Source organism: Silurus aristotelis (assembly GCF_946808225.1).
Source record: "Silurus aristotelis genome assembly, chromosome: 2".
Classification (NCBI taxonomy): domain Eukaryota; kingdom Metazoa; phylum Chordata; class Actinopteri; order Siluriformes; family Siluridae; genus Silurus; species Silurus aristotelis.
The window spans coordinates 32,232,516-32,255,181 of record NC_139575.1 but is presented as its reverse complement, the minus strand read 5'-3'; the positions used below and the strand labels follow the sequence as shown (position 1 = coordinate 32,255,181).

General features: G+C 38.5%; 1 protein-coding gene across 1 annotated transcript in view; it reads right to left on the bottom strand.

The window, feature by feature from the left end:
• The window catches only part of LOC310721998 (uncharacterized protein), a 119,891-nt gene that overhangs the window by 6,220 nt on the left and 91,005 nt on the right, over positions 1-22,666 (bottom strand). The gene's annotated exons all lie outside the window — the stretch shown is intronic.

The window sequence follows — 22,666 nt, the reverse complement described above, 5'->3', positions numbered from 1 at the left end:
CAGGAAGCAACCAACAAGCATTTGCAAAAGCAGCAACATAAAGTCTTGGCATTAGTGAAGATCCACTCTTACCCTTCCTAATTCATTCAATCTTGTTTTACTCTAATAATTGACATATTGGTCTGTTGCCACATTGGCTGATCAGACAAATATCTAACAACTGCTAAAGAACCTATATTGTGCCTGCATAATTGTTGATACCATCCCTCTGTCAATGATACCATCCTAACTGGTTTGCATCAGAAAAACTTTGCATCTCCAGCAACTAAATCCTTATTGACAACCAAAGACAACTAAAGTGTGAATAAGCACAGCTAGGTCAAAGGACTGAGGGGCCAGGAGTGGTGCTAAGGTCAAGGCTGTAAGACCTGACAAAGGTCAGAGGGATGGACCAGCCAATTGTGTTGCAAATGTCTTGAAAAGAAACCCCAGGGGAAAAGACCTTAGAGGCCACCACACTTCAGGTCAAATGAGCCCTGACCCCAAAAGGAGCGGGGAAGACCAGAGGACTTATAAGAAGAGGCGATAGCATCCACAATCCACCTGCTGAGGGTCTGCTTGTATGCAGGAAGACCCCTCTTATACGGACCGTAGCAGACAAACAGCTGGTCTGGCTTCCTCCACAGGGCAGTTCTGTGGACGTGCAAGCACTGGACACAAGCGGGGCCCCTGGTTGGTGTCCCAAATAGGGGGGAAGATAGAATGCCTTGACTACGACTGGCCATGGATGTTTGCAAGGGGCACCTTGGGAACATACCCTGGCATGGGGTAGAGAAAGGCCCTGGCCATGTCTGGGCTAATCTCCAGAATAGAGGGGGCCACGGAGAGGGCCTAAAGGTTCCAAGCTCTTGGATCCCTTGGGTCCATAGGAGGATCTGTCATGCCAGCTTGTAAAGGAGGTAAGAGTGCAGACCCCCCTGATGGTTAATGTAAGAGACCATTGATGTGTTGTCCATACAGACAAGCACATGATTGCCCCTCAGGTCTGGGAGGAAATGCTTCAGCGCTAGAAGCACTGGCAGCATCTCCAGGCAGTTGATGTGCCACAAGAGATGGGGCCCTTTCCATAGACCTTGGGTGGAGCGTCCACTCATGACCACAACTCAGCCAATAAGGGAGGCATCCATCATTACATTATGTGGGGACAAGGAGCTCGAAACACAGGGCCCTATGACAGGAACCTTAAGTACTTCCTGTATAGAGGAAGGATGGGTGTATGGAAGTACGCATCCCTCAGATCTATCTTGACAAACCAGTCCTTGGACCTGATTTGAGACATGACTTGTTTCAGCATGAGCATCTTGAACCTGAGCTTCATAAGTCAGCGGATTAGCTAACACAGATCTAAAATAGGATGCAGCCCCCTATCCTTCTTGGGAACTATGAAGTACCGGCTGTAGAACCTGGACTCTCTGTTGGAGGAGAGACCACCTGGATGGCCTCCTTCTCAAAGAGAGTGTTTATTTCTTGTTCCATGACCAGAGCCTGCTCGGGACCCACCAGATTGGAAAACACCCCATTGAACCAAGGAGGAAGAGACCTGAATTGAATCTTGTAGCCTCTTGATTCAGTGTGCAGGACCCATAGAGACACGTTTGGCAGGAGTTTCCAGGCTGCCAGATAATCTACTAAGGGAATCAGTCTCTCAAGACCGACCTCTGGTATGCCTAGAGCAGCTAGTGCAGCACCCTGAAGCTGGTCTAGAAGCCTACTGGGAGGCAGCAGGCCCCTTAAAGTGAAATGTTCCCAGGCGGAAGCTGCAGGAGGCACTCACTGGAGATGTCTGTGCCCTGAAAAACCAAGGGTTGCAAGGTTAACTAAATGATCTCCTGAGGGCACTGAAAAGAGGTGGGCATCACATGTTGAAGCGTACACCTCCCCTCCCCAGTGGGGCCCCTTTAGAGGTTCTGAATGGTCAGGACTTCTTTGTCGAAGCCCTCTGATTTAAGATGACGGTCCTCAGATCCATCACTGTCTCTAGACATCAGCGTACCGGGCTGGGGTTTAGCCCAACAAACAACCCTGTGAGAGCGGCGAGGGAGGAATCGTTGGAAGGCCAAAAGGCAGTCGGCGGCCTTCGACAGCATTGACAGCGTTGCCGAACAGGCCAGTTGGCATGACAGGGGCGTCTAGGAGAAAAGCTCGGTCCCTGTCACTGAGATCAGAAAGTGTTAACCACAAGTGCCTCTTGACATCCACCAGGGCTGCCATAGACTGGCCAGTAGCCCTAGCAGTCTGCTTGGTGGCTCGAAGAGACAGGTCTGTGGCACGACACAACGCTAGGATGTTGTCGTTCTTAATTTTAAAAGCAGGTAAGCCTGAAATGCCTTTAAGACTGCCATGGTGTGCCTTCAGCCACCGGCCTGACCCGTCACTGTGTACGCTTTGCCCACCAAAGCTGAGGAGGTCGGAAGGAGCTTACCGGCCTTAAGGGTCTCTTCGACCTGGGGAATCGCCCCATAACCACACTCCTTTAGTCCCAGTAACATTGGGGCTGAAGAGGCAGGCCAAATAAGGATTTTTCTATGATCTGGACACCTTGGTGTGCAGAACAGGAAAGAAAGGCAGGCCCTGGCACTGAGGCAGTGACAGGTCGCAGGAAGCGCTCATCTAGTTTGTTTTGAATATGCAATCTCTGCTTTTCAGCTGGCCAAACAAAGTTTGGCTTAACAACAGCTCGGGTCACTACCTCCAAAAGTTTCTCAAACTGAACTGGTTGCAGAGGCAAGTCCACAGGTTCTTTCAGTACGGCACCCCTTCATCACCCTCCTAGGTGGGAAAAAAAAAAATTGTTAAGTAGATCCTATAATTTAGTCCATGGGTGTCTAGCTATTTAATCACACCTCTTCAGATCAGATGAAAAACACCTTAAGCAAGAGAACAAACTTGGTGTGTGCTACCAGTGAAGGGCTGAGCCCAAAATAGTTGAAAGCCAGTGGTATAACTTTAAGTCTGTAGTTGATTGATCAATAATTAAATAATCATTTCTTTTCCCTCTGTGATGCATCCTGCTATCGGGCCCTGCCTTCACAGCATATTTCCTTTAGTGGTAGAAGTGCTGTTCAGGGCCAGCCTATGAGAACCTTATAGCATAAACTGTGTGGCAGGTGGAACCTTTATGGGTGGCACTTGGAACCAGGTTGCATTACGCCATGTAAACCTTCAACAGGGTGGAATCAAACAAAGACCAAACAAGTTGTTAAAAAACACAAAGTAGTGAAGCAAACACCAAATAGTATTACTGTTTATAACAAAGTTCACAGCCACCCAAGTGCGTTTGTCCATTAGGGTCTCCTAGACCAACAAAAACTAAAGAAGGCTATGGTATAATAAATTGACCTTTTTTAGCTGCTAAAATAAAAAGAATGTCCAAATCGTCAAGGAAATATAAAACAGCAAGGCTTATAGAATCTCCAGTTTCTCCCACTGAAGGAATATTACTTTTTTTAATTTGGTATCTTCCAGTGCTGTTTGCCTATAAGAGGGAGCTTTAGGAAGAATCTCTATCTACTAAAAGGACATTTGTAGGACCCTCTCATTTAAGTAGCCACTGTGCTTAAAAATAATATTGTATTTAATAAAGCACAAACACTTAATGCAAATGTGCATATGTCGAATATTTATATGAAACCATAATACATGGCAACACAGCTGTAATTAGAAAACCAAAGAATAAAAGAAAACTAAGTTAAATGTTCAATTTAGCATAGCAAAGATTTTCGTATCAGAAAAAGAATACGTTTTGATTAAACACACATGATTGTTCATTTAAAATAGTTATTTAGTAAGGACAAATTTGTAATGAAAAGCTCATTGCAAAGGCATTCAGCTTCCACTAATATCTGCACTCTGCTCATCACAGCCACTATCAAAATGCCTACAGAGTACAGTCTTCTACCTGAACTTGTCACATTTGCTTAAACCAACCTAAACATCTCTGTCAGCACAGGCCTTGTCAAACCACCCGAACGAATCGGGTCTTAAGGTAGATTTTTAATGAATACGGATATTCGTATTCGCTCATATCTCTCAGATTAGTTTTTTTTTTCCATGATTCCGTGGTGCGGAATGCGTTGGCAGATTCATTACTGCTCCGTGCCTCCCCCCAAACCTACCATCTTTTCTGTACGCTTCCTTCCCACCGCCTGGCGTGTCACATGCACCACTCACACTTTTGTTGCTTGCCCTCATCACTGAGGCCTTTGTCCTGCAGTGATAGACCTGTCCAGAACAATTACTTCAGGAGCTTTAACGACAGCATTTTAATCTTCTCACAGGTTCTCTCCAAGATGCTATTAAAAGAGTTGACAATGCTCATGGGAGAGTACATGGAGAAGTAAACATTGCTTTCTCCTTCCTCCTTCCGAGCTGCAACTTACTCAGTTGTTGATGTTCAGGCAAGAAAATGTAGGTTTAGTTGAGGAAAATTAATTTTCAAATTGAATTGTACCAATTCGAATAATGTGTCAAATAATGTGTTCAAGTAATGTGTTCTATTGATTGGTAACTGCAACACAATAATGCTATCCATATCTGTTTAGTACTCTGACTATCCATGTCCTAATTTAGGATTCAATTTTAAACTTAAATGGGCATGCTCTTGGAAACTGCAAAACACTGGAATAAACTCAGAGGTATAAACCAAAACTATGAGCATGATTTCGGGAATTTTGGCCAGAATGTCTTTGCACTAAGAGGTATAAATGGGCCCTTTTGGCCAAACCAAAACCAAGTGGCCCCATGATTTAGAAAATATACAAGCAAAAACATGCTTTACTAATAATTGGTTAATGTTTCAGCCAATCCTAGGGGTTTCCTTTGTAGCGTGAAAGAAACTAATTTCCCCTCATCCACAATAGTGGTTTAATAATTCTGTTAATTCCAGCATTACTAATAATATGAATGGTGTGAGAAGAAGAGCCTTTAAGAGAACCAAATGTTACAAAGCAGGTCTGATTTTACCTCTAAAATATTTAAACTTACTCGAGTTTAATTTAAATTTAGCTTTAAGTTTAACAAACTCAGTTTCTATTTCCATGAAAGAGTAATGGAAATAATAGAAACACTAGCCTAATCTGAACTGCCATGACCCTGACCAGCCAGATACTAAGGATAAATGAACCAATGCCTAGGATACAATGTATATGCATTAATTCAGTCTGTTTGCTTCATATCAGACATTTATATTTTAATGTAGAATATCCTTCTATGTGAACCTTTCTAGCAATCCTTGCAAAAAAACAACAGTGCACCTTCTACATATCATATTTATATTCAGTTACTACAAAGTGAATATACAAACAAGACTTCATAAGCTTTTGCATCATTTAAACAAAAATGCTTTCACAAAAATGTTGTGGTGCCAAAGTTCATAGCCTTTTTCATGTTCATGATTATCTACCATTTATTGTGATAGCCTGCAGCTAACACACTGCCATCTCGCAGCTCATTTGGATGGCACTTACAGTCCCGAGGAGCCACCCAGGGGGTGCAATTACCACATGCCCATGTTCAGCCAAGCAGAGGAAATTACACTTTTTAGAATCAGGACCTCTGAACCTGGGGACTGACTGTTGGACCAGTGTCCCTTCAACAATTACAGCCCTTCCACCCCCCACCTTTTGGAATGCACTCTGTGTTTATTAGTGGGCCCTCTGGAGGACACAATGTGGGACGCTGCCATGTCTGGACTTTGACTCCGCAGGCCGTCCCAGGAGCACGCCTGCTGTCATACAAACAGTAGAAAATCACGCATTGAAAATTTGTGAGTCGGGAAATGACAATGCTAGTGCCTGGTCTTGACATGCTAGTAAATAGCTGTCCTCAAATGATGACTAAAGACACACCTCATCACCAAACACCTAAATTAACACTATTTATTATGGAAACAAAACAAGATGCTTTTTTTCACACTGCATTAATTTTAAAATCCCAATTGGGATTTTAGATTGGTGGTACTCCTAATCCCTGACCTAGTTAACTAACACAATGATGTTTTTTTTGATAGCGCTTTTCTAAATGTAAATGCTAGTGTCCATTTTAACCTAGAGATTCTACTCAGGAATTAGCAATGACTCAGGACTTCCTTTCGAATTTCACAGCAATTCAAATGGCCAAAAGTGTGTGAACATGTGACTTTCATACAATCATATGCATGTAACAAATTACACCTGGGCATTAATGTAGAATTGGTCTACCTGTTGCACATATAATATCCTCTCATCTTCTCAAGGCTTTCCACTTGATATTGGAACATACCTGTAGGAATTTGGTGCTCTAATTTATTTCAAAGGTATTAAGGTTAGGGTTCTTTGCAGACCAATAGAGTTCTTCCAAAACAAACTTGTGAAACCATGTCTTATATGGAGAATTCAATTCAATTCAAGTCAAGTCAAGTCAAGTCAAGTCAAGTCAAGCTTTTATTGTCATTTCTATCATATATCGCTGATGCAGTACGCAGCGAAATGAGACAATGTTCCTCCAGAAGCCTGGTGCTACATAAAACAACATAAAGCTACACAACAGAAAACACAGAGCTAAGGACTAGTAAGTGTCCTCACCACATAAAGTGCATTGTGTGCATCCTGGTGCAAACAGTGCAAGACAGACAGTGTAAAGACAACACAAGACAGTGTAGGACAAATACACAAAAGAGCGCCTGCAGTAAACCTAGTGTATATTTACATTTGCGGCATTTGGCAGACACCCTTATTCAGAGCGACTGACAACTGAGCAGGGGAGGGTTTTAGGGCTTTTGCTCAAGGGCCCAGCAGTGGAAGCTTGGTGGTGGCAGGATTTGAACCTGTGATCTTCTGATCCAAAGTCCAATGCCTTAACCACTGAGCTACCACCTCCCTGTATATAATACAGTGCAGTGTGTAAGAAAGAACTGAGTTCAGGATTGTACTTGTAAGTAAACAAAATGTAAACAAAAGGGTTTGTGCAAAAACAGCATGTAAACAGCATGTAAACAGTTTGTAATAATAAAGCAATATAATATGGGTGATGCTGAAGACATGAATGTGTGAAGTAAGTACAAGTGTGTGTTGAGTCCGGGTTGTACAGATTAGTCACACAATTGGGTGTGTGTGTGCGTGAGTTTCAGTTCAATGTTCAGTTCAGTTCAATTCTTTGTACTATTGTCTATTTGAAACAGTTTATAACACCATACAACAAACAAAGTAAGGTTTTTTTTTTACAATTCAAATATAGCCAACCTATAGTTTCTATAGCCAAATAAAAAAATAAAATTGTTGATATCTTATTTCAGGCATGATATAATTCTCTGTCTTCCTGTGCTTTTGTTCTTTGTTATTTGTCTTACTGAGTGCACTGAGAAATCTGCAGTGTTGTGCAGGTGTCTCTCATTGTCCCCCTTTTTTCTAAGCCCCTGCTGTCACTATAAACACTTAGTGCCATCATGTCTCAAGGGCTCACAGAGATGTAATGGTACATGAGTGATGGAACTCTGAAACAGTTATACCGCTATTGCAGTGATACACATAAGTGTGCCATATCACACTTTCTGGGAAATTTTGTTCTTTTTTTTTTTTATCTGAAGCACTCTTTGAAATAAAGATACTTGAAAAACAGGGCAGCCTACTTTTTAAAGTTCAAATCAGAAAAACGACTAAGAGTAGCACTGTGTCATAAGTTTTCATACATTTTGCGGGAAAATTTTATTGTGTACATTATTATATGGATCAAAGTTTGTGGACACCTGAGCATACAGAAAGATTTGTGTGTGCTTTTTGAACATTCCATGATTTAGAACATTTACTCCTTTACAAAGAAATGAACAGTCTAGAATTTTTATGGTAGGTTTATTTTAACAGAAACAGAAAGAATATATAAAAATAAATATTATATATTATAAATTAATTTGTATTTGATTGAATGAAATAAGTATTTGATCCCTAAAAACCAGCAAGACTCCTACACACCCAAATAAGTCCTGTTCTTTTAGGTAAGTACTCCTAATATCAACTCATTATGTATATAAAAGACACCTGTCACAGAATCAACCTCTTCTATTCAAATCTCCCCACCACCATGGGCAAAGCTCATGAGCTGACAAAAGAACGTCAGGGACAAGATTGTAGACCGGCACAAGGTTGGAATGGGCTACATGACCACCAGCAAAAAGCTAAGTACGATTCTGAGAAAGATGAGGGATCAGCCCAGAATTACAGTGGAGGAAATACTCCACTTATAAAGAACATATTCACTTTTAATCACCACATTATCTGTGTAAAGCTGCTTTGAGACAATGTTAATTGTTAAAAGCGTTATACAAATAAAAATGAATTGAATTGAATTGAGGAAATGTTAATGAGCTCAAAGGAACTAGGACCAGAGAAAACCATTAGTAGCACAACAAGGTCCTTCTACTCAAGAATGCACATTAACAGGGATGTCTGAAGTTTGCCAATGAACACCTGAATGATTTAGAGAAAGCTTGGGTAAATGTGATGTGGTCAGATGAGACCAAAATAAGCTCTTTGGCATTAACTCAACTTGCCGTGTTGCAGGCAGAGAAATGCAGAATATGACCCCAAGAAAGCCATCTCCATTGTCAAATATGGAGGAGGAAACATTCTCCTTTAGGGCTGTTTCTCTGCTAAGAGTACAGAAAGACTTCACCTCATGCACTGTAGAATCTTGGATGAGAACCTTCTGGCCTCAGCCAGAACACTGAAGAAGGGTGGTGGATGTGTCCAGTATGACAATGACCCGAAACATGGGGACAAGGCAACAATCTGATGGTCTTGTAGCCCATTCCAGCCTTGTGCAGGTCTACAAACTTGTCCCTGATATCCTTTGACAGCTCTTTAGTCTTTCCAATGGTGGTTCAGAGGTTTAAATGTTAGAGGTTAAATCTGTGACAGATCAGATTCACATAACTAGTTGATATAAGGAGTACTTTTCTAAATGTTTTTTTTTATAGATTTTTATATATTTTGTCTCTATCTGTTAAAATAAACCTACAATAAAATTTTGACTGTTTAGTTCTTTGTAAGAAGGTAAACTCACAAAATCAGCAGGGGATTAAATAATTATTCCCCCACTGTAATAACCTCCACTTTTCTGGGAAGATGTGACAAAATAAAAACAAAATGTATTGGGGTGCAAAAAGTAGAGTGAAGGTCAGAGCTCTATAATAGGACACTCCTGATGTTCCACTCCATCCTATGTAAACCAAATGTTCATGTAGCTCACTTTGTGCAGAGGGACATTATCACGCTGAAAGAGGTTTGAATCTCCCAGTTCAAGTGAACTACCTCCAAAGACATCCAATACAATTGTGTGCCTCCAACATTGTGTGGGGAAGAACCACCTATGGCTGGAAGATGTACCGGTAGATGTCCCAGTACTTTTGTCCACATAGTGTACCCTAAACCTTTATATAAAAGGTAAAAAGTTTAAATTCTGTTTAGTTTTTAAATTAAATTGTGTTTTCCAGTTAGCAATCGTGATATTCTTGGAACATTTCATGTGCAAGATGTGCCATGCTTTCTTTATTCAAAGATTCTCTTTATTGATAGCTCAGAAGATTTACTATTAATTCTCATTTATGCTTCATTCAGCCATTAACATTAACAAATGTTCAACATCAAAATCTTTAGGAAAACTAGAATGAGGCAAAAAAAACCATTATTTATTTATTAATTTTCCAAATTAGTCAAAAGAGATTAAAAGTCCACACTGGTTTTACCTATTATTCTCAGGTAAAAGGTTGGCCAATTGGGAGGTTTTGGATTGATGTGCATCAACAGTTTTAAAGATATGCACAGTAAAATCAAGTTTCAGTAAGACGGAATTGCAATTTCTTTCCAATATGCCATTTTAAATGATGGACCAGTCTTAAATGATCAATATTAACAATGAATAAGCCAAAATATACAACAAATATATAAATAATTAGTATTCTTACATTATTACATATATTTCTACATCTCCAACAAAAATAAAGTTGGAATATACTTTCAACTGCTAAGAATATTTACCTAGAATACTTTTCTTCAAAATATATATACCTACAAATGCTTAAAGTACACCAAAGTACTTTCTTTTTTAAATGCAGAATTAGACTAGCATACTGAAAACACATTAGTGTAGATTTCTTTAGGTATAATAAGACATGATGGTATTTTAAAAGTAAACTGTACATCTCTCTAAATATTCATTAGTATATACTTGCAGTAAACTTGGTAGTATGTGTGAATGAACATGACACGTTAATATGGCAGCCCTGAAAACAGTGTGTGACTTTTAAAAGATAGCTGAGGGAGAAGGTGTGTGTGAGATTACTGTCTCAGGAAAAAATGTTGAGAGATAGGAGAGTGAAGCCAAAAAAGTCTGAAGCATTTTCATTTAGATCCTGAAAATGTTTTGACATGCTCTGAACATTGCTCTCAATTTAGTTATTTATAGCATATTAATAGCAAATGTCTCATTAAAGTATATTTGACAGTTCTGGTTCATTAATACATGATCAACATTGTAAGGATTATGGACAGGGACTAGTCTTCCATAAGCCATTCCATTTCATGTCATGTCATGTCACATAAGCTTCTGCACTTGTTTCATGGTCATGATCATTGGCCCTCATAATGCATACAGAATATATATATATATGTGGTTCTTCTTAAAACTTTCCACAAAGATGGACATGCACTAAAAAATCTCTGTGGATGTGGTAGCATTTTTCTCTTTACTTGAACTAGGAGACGCAAACCTGTTCCAGCATGCTAATGTCTCTATGAACACAAAAGAAGCTCCATGAATATAGTCTTTACATGGGTTGTAGTGGAAGATCTTGAGTGTCATGCTCTAGAGCGCCTCACCCTACACCAGTACCTAGCTTTACTAACACTTTTGTGGCCGAAGAAGCACAAATCTCACAAGCACACTCTAAAATCTAGTGGACCATCTTCCCAGAAGAGTGCAGGATATTATTAAAGCAAATGGGGGCTACGACCATACAATGCATACAAATTATATTTTTTCTCATAATAATAATAATAATGGTCATTTGTTTTCGAGTCGAAAATTTAAACCACCCCAATTGTGCTATATCATGAAAGTTCAGGAACCCTGTCTTAACAGCTACAGAATAGAAACTGCTTTGCTAGCTAGGAAATATGAAACTAGCACAAAAAAAAAAAAAAGACATAAAAATGAGAAGGTGCTGCCTTTAATAAGAGTTTGGTGCTAGCAGGGAATTTCTAGCCATGCAGTTCCTGTGATATGAATGAAATGTTGAAGAGAAATGTATTAGAAAACATCTTTAAAAATACTTTTAATTACGAGATTACAGTATTTCACTGTAAATGTTTTGAGCTAATGCCCAGTCCTTGTAGCACGGTTCATCAGTGTTTTGTTCATTTGAAAAGGCAAACAGATAACAATCCAGATTGCTGAAGAGCAGGAGGGAAAGAAAAAGAGATCAAATCTTTTATCCTTGGTTGCTTTCATGTATTTAATTTCAAATACAGGGAATTATCATCGCTACTACTGATGCAGGGGAGGATGGTGCATGTTTTGCACAAAAGGGATGGGGAAGGACAGATGAAATGCACTGTGCAGGAAGATATTGATGTTTGGCCATCTGCTCCTTTCATTGTGGTAGATTTGGCTCAAATATTAATAATGAGGCTACAGATCAATATAAATATTATAAAATATTTGATCCCTGTTGAGGACATACTCAAACAAGCCTGATTACTGCTTTTTGGCTTTGTTTTACGTTTGACCTCGATAGACAGAAAAGTAAAAAAAACAGCACTGATTAAAACATTTTTTAAATAAATTGTAAATTAATATAATACAAATAATCTTAATAAATAAATAAATAATTGTGGAACATTTTTATTACATTTGTAGATATTCTTGGCCTGCCTTCTAATCTCTTATGCTTTCAGTGCATGTGTGTGTCTGTGTGTGTGTGTTTTCATTAAATTTGTGTCAGGACTAATTTTGACGCAAATGAATACAGATGTCAGGGTGCCGCAAAATCCCATGGTAGGCCTCTTAAATGAGATAACAGGCTTTACTCAAAGAATCAACACTTTTGAAGAAATTAAATTAACTAAAAGGACATGAAGAGGGCTGTATCACGATGCGCGACCTGCCGCTGCCAAGAATCGCAAATCTATTTCCTACCTTCTGTATTAAGTAGCACAGTAAAGCCGCTCTTGATCATTGACTCATTGGGTGAGCTCTTGTATTGTCTACCATTAAGTGGGGAGAAGAAGGAGAAGAAAAATAAAACAAGATTATGTGGGCCTCCAGGGGTGTTTTATGAATTCCCGCTAGAATGTTAAACCATGTCATGGACTTTGGAGGATCATGTCAGCATACCGTGTTGTGTGTTCTGTGCTCCTTGTGCTATAAAATCCATGTTTAAGCTTTAAATTTGATTATTTCCCAGTACTGGTTTTCAATTAACAGGATATTTGCTCTGGATATGAGAGGAGCACAGCAAAGCCTGGATGAATGTGTTTTCTCAGGGTGGAAGTCAGGAACATTTTTCTAGTGGATATTAATTGTGTAAACTATACCTTTACTCTAGTTATAACATAACCTGCAACATAGGGTGATTAAACATATAAATGAATTATACATATAATAGAACACGTTTTGTAGATCTACAATAGGACCCAAAAGTCTAAACAATGTTTACTTTTCATTTACATTTAAAATATAATAGAAAAATAATTTATTTTAATCTAGAATTTTATATCTTTACTAGTTATGATCTAAGATGTCTAGGTCTCTATTCAAAGGTGAGAAGCAAATGTGTTATACTGACCATGTCAACAAATTTAACTTGTCTTCAATCTAAGTCTGTTCAGACAACTTGCACAAAATCTAGGAGTCCACGTAATCTCAAGTGCACACTGTCAGGTTAGCAAAAATGGAACATAGCAAAAAATATAATGTATGTTATAATATATGTTAATCGATATTACCAGTTTTTGCCATCATGAAATTCAAGCACTAAATATTATTACACTTACTATAAACCCTTGGTGTTAAAAAAAGGACAAGCCCAAAACAAAATTCAACAGATGTCCAGGTCCACAAACCTTCAACTATTTATCAACTGTTTGAAGCTTAAATGTCTGCATATTTACCCACAAGACTTAAACAATTTAAGAAATCAGAGAGAAAAACTATATTATTTTATGCTTTACTACGTTATCTATTTATCTAGTCCTCATAATTGATAAATAATCTTGATCAATAATTTGATGTAAAGACCATTGCCATTTTAGGCCCATTTTTTTCCCGAGTGTAAATTTGATTGAGTTTACTATTTTACTAAATGAATTCATTAAAAAGTTAACATAATTAGCAAATATGCAAAAAGCATCAAAAACCAATAATGTGCATTATTTTCCAACAAAACTACAGTCTGGATCTAAGAACTTTATACATAATAATTTTAACTACCAACACAAGCAGGCCACTGAATCTTAAAGATTGCCGTTGAAACGCAATGTAACTAAAGCAGAGAGCACAGTGGACCTTCTTGTTCCCCAGGCCTCATGTTGCTATTTCACACATGGACGCAGCCGGTGTTGAAAATGCCAGCGTGAGCGTGTCAATAACGACAAATAATTATGAGCGAAGATACTTTATTTCTGCAGAGTGGCACCTTAACCCCCAAAAAACTCATGAAGTCATGGGACCACCTGAGTGACGGCGTTCGAGCAGCGACATCGTCGCTCAATCTCGCCGCAATTATGCAGTGTGAACTCATCTCAGCATCCAGTCTATGCATGCAGAGATGCCCCCATCCTATGCATGTTTTATCAGATGTGTCCAGGTATGCACCCGTTGATAGCAATCGCACCAACGAGAGAGCGAAACAAGTGCCAAAGCAAGGCTGTGAAATGAAAAGACGTAAAGGGAAATAAAAAATAAATAAAAGAAAGAAAGAAAGGAAGTGAGAAGAAAACGATGTTTAGTGAGGTGGAAAGGCAAAAAAGTGAGAAGAAGAAGAGGCTAGGGAGCAAAATACAAAAAGAAGGGAGGAAAAAATAAAAAAGTAAGAAAAGGGAAGAAAAAAAACAAGAGAGGTAGATTTAAAAAGAGGGAAGAAAATGAAAGAGGTGGGGGTGGGATGAGAGAGAGGGAAAGAGAGAGTCACAAAAAGAAAAAGAGACAGAGAGAGAGAGAGAGAGAAAGGGGAGGGGGCAAAATGAGACCAAATTTTCTTTGGCAATCTCGTCTCTCCTGCTGCAGGTGTGAGGCTATTTCACTAAAGCAGGCCAGACGCGAATGTCATTAGTTCCTAAGCCCCAGGTGAATTTGCCACTGTTCCACATGATTAACCCAGATAATTGTGTGTTGATAGCGAGCATGGTCGATGAAATACAATTTTCAGGCAGAGATTCCTAAACAAACAGCTCAGCAGAGGCTGCAGGGAATCGGGTGTGCGTGTGTGCATGTGTGCATGAGTGTGTATGTGTGTGTGTCTGTATGTTTAGCAGTGTAAGGTCGGTGACTTGCGATGCTGGTGATGTCCTGGTGCCATAGTTGTTCAATGTTTTTGCACATGCTTCTGTGAGAGCAAACGAGGAATAACAACAATTGTTTGGAGAGAACATTCTTTATGCAATAAGTAAATTCATATCTGCAACTGTAAAAAAAAAAAATCTGCATGTATTAGAAAAGTGCCTCAACGACACAGATTATACGTGTCTCTGAAACTGGACATGAAAACTGGATAGTTTATGAGTCATTCATAAACTATGCCTTCAAATGATTGAAGTGTTTGGATTCTGATTTGCAGATTCTATTCATTTCGCATAGACTCTTTCCTATAAAGGGGAAATAGTGGACTCAGACAAAGCCAGCAAAGTGTCTCCCAGATCATCATACAGCCACTGTGTTTTTCCTTTCATTGGCTACCTGTGTGTATGCAATCTCAGCGATCAGTATTTGAAATGTATATTACAATATATTATATAAAGAAAAAGAAACATATGTTTGATTATCAACAAATTTTACCTCACATCGATGTAAATCTGAATCAGTTTGTGAACAGTTCCTTTTCTAAAATATGTTTTGGCCTTCCATTCACACTTTTTGAAAGTGAATCCACTCTTCCAGGTGAATACATTTGAAAATGCTGTTTTCAAGTTGTAGTGTTGATGGAGCAACTGGTGTCATAGTGGCGTTCACAAAAAGACAGGAGGTGGAGCTGGAGCTGGCAGAGAGAGATGCTGGGATTTTCATTGGGAGTGATGAGGATGGACAGGATCAGAATTAAGTTTATTAGAAGGACCAGGCAGGTAGAATGTTTTGAATACACGGTGAAAGAGGTGTGCAGATGAGGGATATGGGGTGTATTAGTAGAAGAATGAGGTGTATGGAGATGGATGATCCGCTGTGGTGACCTCTAACGGGAGTAGCTGAAAGAAGAAGTGTTGATGAAACAAAGGGAGACATTCTACAACAAAGACATATTTTTATCAAGTGGTGCTTTGACACATGCATCATATATACACAACTAAAGTCCAAACATGAAAGATGGTGGGCAATGTTGTACAACCATTTTAAACAATTTTTAGATTGCTTCTTTTCCAAGTGGACAAAATGTTCACTTACTATCGCATTAATTCAAAGAGAACCCAGTCTGAGCCCCAACTTAATGGAAAAAAGTATTGGCACACCTGAATTTTTCAGCCATATGTGGTTGTTCTCCAAGCGGTTACCACAACGTAGGAGGCACCCAATTGAACAGAATGTCTTTGGATGTGGTACCATTAAACTTTCCCTTCAGTTGAACTAGCAGACCCAACCCTGTTCCAGCATGACAATGCCCCGGTGCATAAAGTGAGCTACAAGAAGTTATGATTTAAATGTGTTGGAGTGAAAGAGCTTAAATAGAGATCTGCAGAGGGCTGATCTTAACCCTACTAAACACCTTTGGGATGAATTGGAACGCTGACTGCAGCCCAAGCCTCCTCACCTCCCCTACATCAGTACATGATTTTACTAACACCTTTGTGGCTGAATGCACAAACAGATCTTATGATCACGTGTCCAAACTGGAAAGACAAAAAAAAAATTGGAAATATTACAAGCAAAGAAAGAATTGTTTCGATGACCTTAGATTTCACATCATCCCTTCTGCTGAACCATGTTTTCAGGCAACACTCCAATGACTGGAATCTAAGATAAATGATCAGGATTTACACAAACTTTGCGAGGCCATGACCGCCATTCAAGTTAGTTACCACATGCTAAGAAATTCTAAAGTTCATGTAAGGATTCTATATTTCACTCGGGTTCTTGTAGTTACCAAAACAGTAGTATTTTCAAAAGGAGTCTAAATGATTTTGATCACACTGTACATATAATAGTACTGTGAAACAACTAACTGCAAATATCTTCTAGTAAAGGACAGATCGAGCACAGAGATTTTTTCATGCACATCTGTTTGCCATCATTACCCATGACAGACAATTATAAAAAGTTTGTAAAAACTTTTTCCTGTGCAAGCAGTATTACGGAAATGAGGAGCATAAAAAAGAAACATTGAAATTCAACAGAATTTGTAATGAGAAGTCATTAATAACGCTCTCACCAAATGCATATTCATTGTCAAATCAAGGCAAAATGATTCTTGCATCATTTCACTCAGTCGACACACAAACGACAGCGCCTTGCCCGGCGCTAAACATGCCTTCAGCGTCTGATGTTTGCATATTGTTTTAATGTGAGCACTTTTATTGCCCCTTTCAGACAGAGTTACTGGAGTTTTTAGGTGGTTTTGAATATAGCTGTTTTTAGCTGAGGGAAAAGTTCCAACAAGGAGATATCTGTGGCCGGCATCCGGTGTACATCTGCTAGCTTACCCACTTTAGGGGAAAAAAAAAACAGTTAACTTTCTTTCTGCAAGGTGTTACTTTCACCTGCAAAATACTGGGTTTTTTTATGAGGTGCTACTGTTACCTTCACCTCAAACATCCTGTGTGTCTTTTTTAAAAGATGCAGCGTGAAAGGATGTGGATCTTTTTGACAAAAACATGAAAAGTTATTGGCTCAGTGAGGCACTACTTTCTGTGTGCTTCAGTTGGAAAGGTTTTAATCTCATATTTAATAAAAGCGATACTTACAACAGCATCAACATGTAACATATAGCAATAGTAATAACAACAGCAGCAGCAACTGTATATAAAATGTATATAAGAAATTGACTGAAAATATTATGAATGATGAATTCTAAATGTATTATTCAAGGTATGCAAGGTTTATTTACCATTCATAATCATTTAGAAAGGTTTTGGTTATTTTTCGACAGATTGCTTTTGTTTAACTGGCACCTTCGCTAACAGATTTGCAGGAAAGATATAAAACATTTACAAAAAGTTTGGCTGAAATTGCTATAGCTTCTTAAAGCTGAGAAAAACACAATTTTTTGCCAAAACACATTTTTATGGATTATCGCCAGAATGCCAATGATTTTATTCTTGAATTCTACACGAACAGCTTGCTCTTTACACAGTAATGAGTCTTTGGGCTTAGCTAATCATGAAATGAAGAAGCCAACACTGAAAAAGTAAAAAAGGTACTGTTATAACAAGTTTTAACTGGTTCAGAGGGTGCTGTGATGAGTTATTCCATTTGGGCCATGAAACTGCTGAAACAACTGATGACTGACTGTTGTTCCACAGACAGTAATTAGGGATCTGGATATAACAGGACAATTTAAAAAGTAAGTGAATCAGCCAATTCTACATTGATTTTACGTAGTTAAATGACATCTCTAAATGTGCCCTACATCATATGTGACAATCAATGCAATGTATACATGTTAAATTTGGTATGGAGTCTTAGGAAAAGGCTTTAGGCTTATACATCTCTATACAATTGGTCTCTTCTAACTCATAGTGATGGCACTGTGCACTCAAAGACTGCCTTAAATTATTAGAAATGGTTGATTGATTGATTTAAGTAAATGTTAAGTTAATGAATTTAAGCAAACAATATACCACTAATTGATAATCAGAAAATATGTCACTTTACCAAGTAAAGAACTACCAGGGGTTTGTTCTACTTTAGGTAGAGAAAGTATGAAGTGACTGTCAATTTGTTGATCCTATGAAACACCAAAATCTCAGTGTTATGATCGATGTGTTCCACTCTTTATTAGGCTTTCCTAATCAATATACTGTAACTAAAGCTTACAGTAATAAAGCCCAGTGGCTGTGAACAATCTCTGATAGCACAAGTACTTTAAATGAAAAACAACATTTTATACAGCAACAATCTTCATATAGACCTTCATATTGGTACCATGCTACATGAACATGTTACAGTTTTTACATGGAGTAAACATATTCCCTACTGGCCACTATAAAGCAAATAACAGGCAAGACATTTCCAGAATGAGTCAAGTCATGTCAACGCCCAGCTCTGACCCCAACATTTCAGTATACAGTATGTCTACTCAACACCTTATAAGATAAGATAAGATAAACCTTTATTCGTCCCACAGTGGGAAAATTTTTTTGTTACAGCAGCATGAAAAAATAAAAAATAAATGCAAATATATAAAAGAATAGACAATAGACATACTATAGTATACAAGTATATACACAACACAATGTATAATAATATAATACACAAGTGTAAAAGTATAATACACAAGGTGTATTGTAAACAACTTCCAGTACAAAAAATGCTTAGACAAAGACTTAGGCAAAGTAAAAACCAGGAAACCATTATACTTAAGGTCATGTAAAGGTCAATTGAAGATGACAAAACATGGCACAGACAAACTACTGATAGCAACTTCCCAAACCTCCACAGTGAACTATTCCTCCTTGCATTACTGCTGAGCTAAAGCAGTGATTTGCATTTCACAAACAGCAAGTGAAACACTTTCAGAACTACTACAGGCTTTTTTATTTATTTATATATATATATATTTTTTTAATTTCTCCCAATTTCTCCATTGCTCATAATTCTCCTGTTCCAGCTTCCAAACTCTTTCTTGTCACACTTCTGGCTACAAGGAAACGATAAGCAGTTAGCAGAGAGCAAGCGAGGACTTGGGGTTTCATCAAGCTCTTGCTGGGTTATGAGTGTCTGCTCAGTGGCTGAGGTGCTCTTTTGGGCTCAGCGCCACAGATGAAAGCTCATTAGGCAGTGTGGTGAGGAGAGGTGAGGAGAGGAAGCAATTGGGGTAAGCAGGGAGCAGGGATGCCTAATTGGGGTGTGTGATTACACCGGTTGCTGTTAGCAGGAATTAGGCAATAACAGACAAACCCAGCAGCGTGGCTCATCACCACAGAGAAGACAGAACGGGCGGCGATGCTGGTTTCGCTCTAATTACAGCACACACCTTCGCTACCATAACATTGCACAATGTATGACAAGTACAGCGCACGAAAGAGGAATGGGTAAAACCATGGCTTTGCACTAGACCTTTTCATAAATAAGCTCATTATTACTGTGTTATAGCAGATAAAACTTCGCTCCAAATATTTATTTATTCATATTATGAACATTACACTGTCACGGTTGCATTGAATTTGAGGTTAGAGGATAGGGTATGCACTATACTGAAAAAATAGGGTATGCACTATACTGTATGCTGTGCATTGGGGTGCAGACATGAGGGGCGCCATTTCATGTAGTGAATTTATTCCTGTATTTACACCACTTATTTGGGATGAGAGGGGGCTGCCAATCATGATCTTGCATCCCCCTCAGGAAATGCGCATTTGCACCCCTGTTTGGATTGTAACCCTGGAACAAAAATAAAAAATAAAAATATACCAGTGATGTGTTTCATGGTGCAACACACACATTCACATTATTATTTCCTATACAGTCATGCAATTTTATTTTTGTTTTCAGACTTGATATGAAAAATGTTTAATAACCATGTGTGGCCATGAATTAATTTATAAAGGTTTCAAAAGATCTGTTTTATTGCCAAAAGGTGGCAACAAGTGACTTATATAAGTGACTATAATTTTTTTCAAAATGACCAATACAAACAAATCAATTGATCATTGTAAGATGATTGTGGCCACAAAAACATATGCATGCCTAATTCGCCGCACAGAAGCAAATAAATTGAATGCTAATTTTTTGATGACCAACTTGTGAAGTATAGTATAGTGATATAGTCCACAGTGATAGTATGAATGATGTTACTTTGGCTGTTTTTTAAGATTTCTTCCACTGATGTGACAGATATGAAGTTCAGATAGGTACCATAAGCACTTCCTTCATACCCAGGAGATGTTGGAAAGTTCTGTCAACTTTACATGCTTAAGGGAGTGGTACAGGGATTTATTAATACAGTATCCTTTAAATGTAATGTTACTTTTTATTAAGAATACCTCTGTGTTTGTTTTTCCAATAGAAAAATACTTGGAAAGCAACAGTGCAGAGATCTGACTGCTTTCACGATTGTTATACATCACTTTATAGCAGAACAGAAAAAAGAAGAAATCAGAAAATCTTTCTAGAGATAAATCAGAGGATTTTGGCCTACAACATATCAAGTTTACTAAAGTTTAAATGCAACACATTTTTTAATGTTAGACACTGGAACAGGACAGGAATTCATACAAGTAGGACAAGGACAAAACCTCACAATTTTTAAAGGTTAAGAGAGATTTTCAGCTTTCAACACGTGTTCTACTTAGAACCCTCTGTAATATCGAGACATGTTGTTCTAGGGTTCTACATAGAACCATTAAAGGCTCCCTTAGAGAGAAAACAAATAAACCAATTAACATATGCCCTATGTATTTGTTATTAAAAAAATAAAACCAAGATCTGAAATTAACATAAATTTTATTTCATTTTAATTTGTATAGCTTTTACAATAGACATTGTCTCAAAGCAGATTTTTTACACAGATAAAGTGGTAATAAAAGATTGTATAAGATTGTTCCCTTTAACTGTAAGTTTGTCTCTAATGAGCAAACCAGTGGCTACTGTGGCAAAGAAATACTCCATGAGATGGTATGAGGAAGAAACCTTGTGAGGAACCAGACTCAAACCAGTCCTCATCTGGGTGGCACAGAATGCCCTTTATTACAGTTAATCATTGTTGAGGTGTGCTGTGATAGGTGATTAAATGCAACCTGTTGTCCTGAGCCACCGAAGTAGACTGCTGATATTAATTACAGTCCAAATCTATGCTCAAAGATCTTGTGACATATGATTTAAATGACCTCATTGCCAAGTGTAGTCTTTCTTGACACTAAGCTTAGAATACCCTTCAAGAAGAAAGCTATTAAAGAAAAGCTACAAAAGAAAAACGGCTGACCTTACTGTGACCTCTAAACCTGTTTTGCCACTGTCTGCCACCTGATAAGTCAAGTCAAGTCAAGTCAAGTCAAGTCAAGTCAAGTCAAGTCAAGTCAAGTCAAGTTTATTTCTATAGCGCTTTTCACAACAGACATTGTCTCAAAGCAGCTTTACACAAATCAACAGTCAAGGTGAACGGTGTGTATTTATCCCTGATGAGCAGTCATGGCGACTGTGGCAAGGAAAAACTCCCTTGGATGTAATGTGGAAGAAACCTTGAGAGAAACCAGACTCAAAAGGGAGACATGATAAGTTCTTCTGCTGCTTGCAATGACCATCCCAGATAAATCTTACAAACACAATGATGAAAATGTTTATCAAGAAACAGACAAATAAACACCATGAGGCACAAGCGTAACAAGTAACAAAATCTGCACATTTTTATATGGATATATACAGTATATGTATTTATATTATTTATTGAATTATAGGCTTTGCAGCAACAACTATATAATACTGACAGAAAAAAACAATATTAAGAATAATACGAATAATTATGAAGCATTCTATAGGAGTATGAGAGTTTTTAAGAGCTTTGGAGAATGCTATTCGACTGCTTTGTTCTTTCCATGTTTAGACACACACACACACACACACACACACACACACACACACACACACACACACACACACACACACACACACACACACACACACACACACACACACTTCCGCCTCCTCCTGTGCTCATCGCTATCAAAGCTACAAGTGATGCACAAGTGGCAGACATCAAAGCGTCGATGCGTCCTCATCAAACGATGTCGTCATAAAGTGTCTCTTTGAACCTGCTCCTCTGCGAGTGTGTAACAAAAAGCCTTAATTAACGCATGCATCTCCAGCCGCAGGAGCTTTGTCCTCTCACTTTCCCTAAAACACTTTTTGTGTGCCAATGTTATTCTTAGTCAACACGAACCTGGAAATGTGATGACAGGCAGCGTGGAGATGAGAGCAAACACCTTCTTATACTTCAGAGTCAAAGACTGACTTAACCATGTTGCTGGGTCTCCAGTTGTCTTTCCTTCAGCTACTTTTGCTAGGTACTATCTACAGCATTCCGAGAACACTATACAGTACAAGTCCTGCTGTTTTGGAGATGTCCCAATTGGCATATCAATTTGCTTATTATCAAAGTTGCTCAGATCCTTGCATTCTTTCTTCATGAAACTTCAAGAACTGCACATATCCCACCCTACATATACACTATGTAGGCATATCAGGACACAAGACTTTTCCAGCCATACTTGGTTCTTTCCCAAACTGTTACCTCAAAGTTGAAGGCACACAATTGAATCAGATATTTTTGGACATTGTA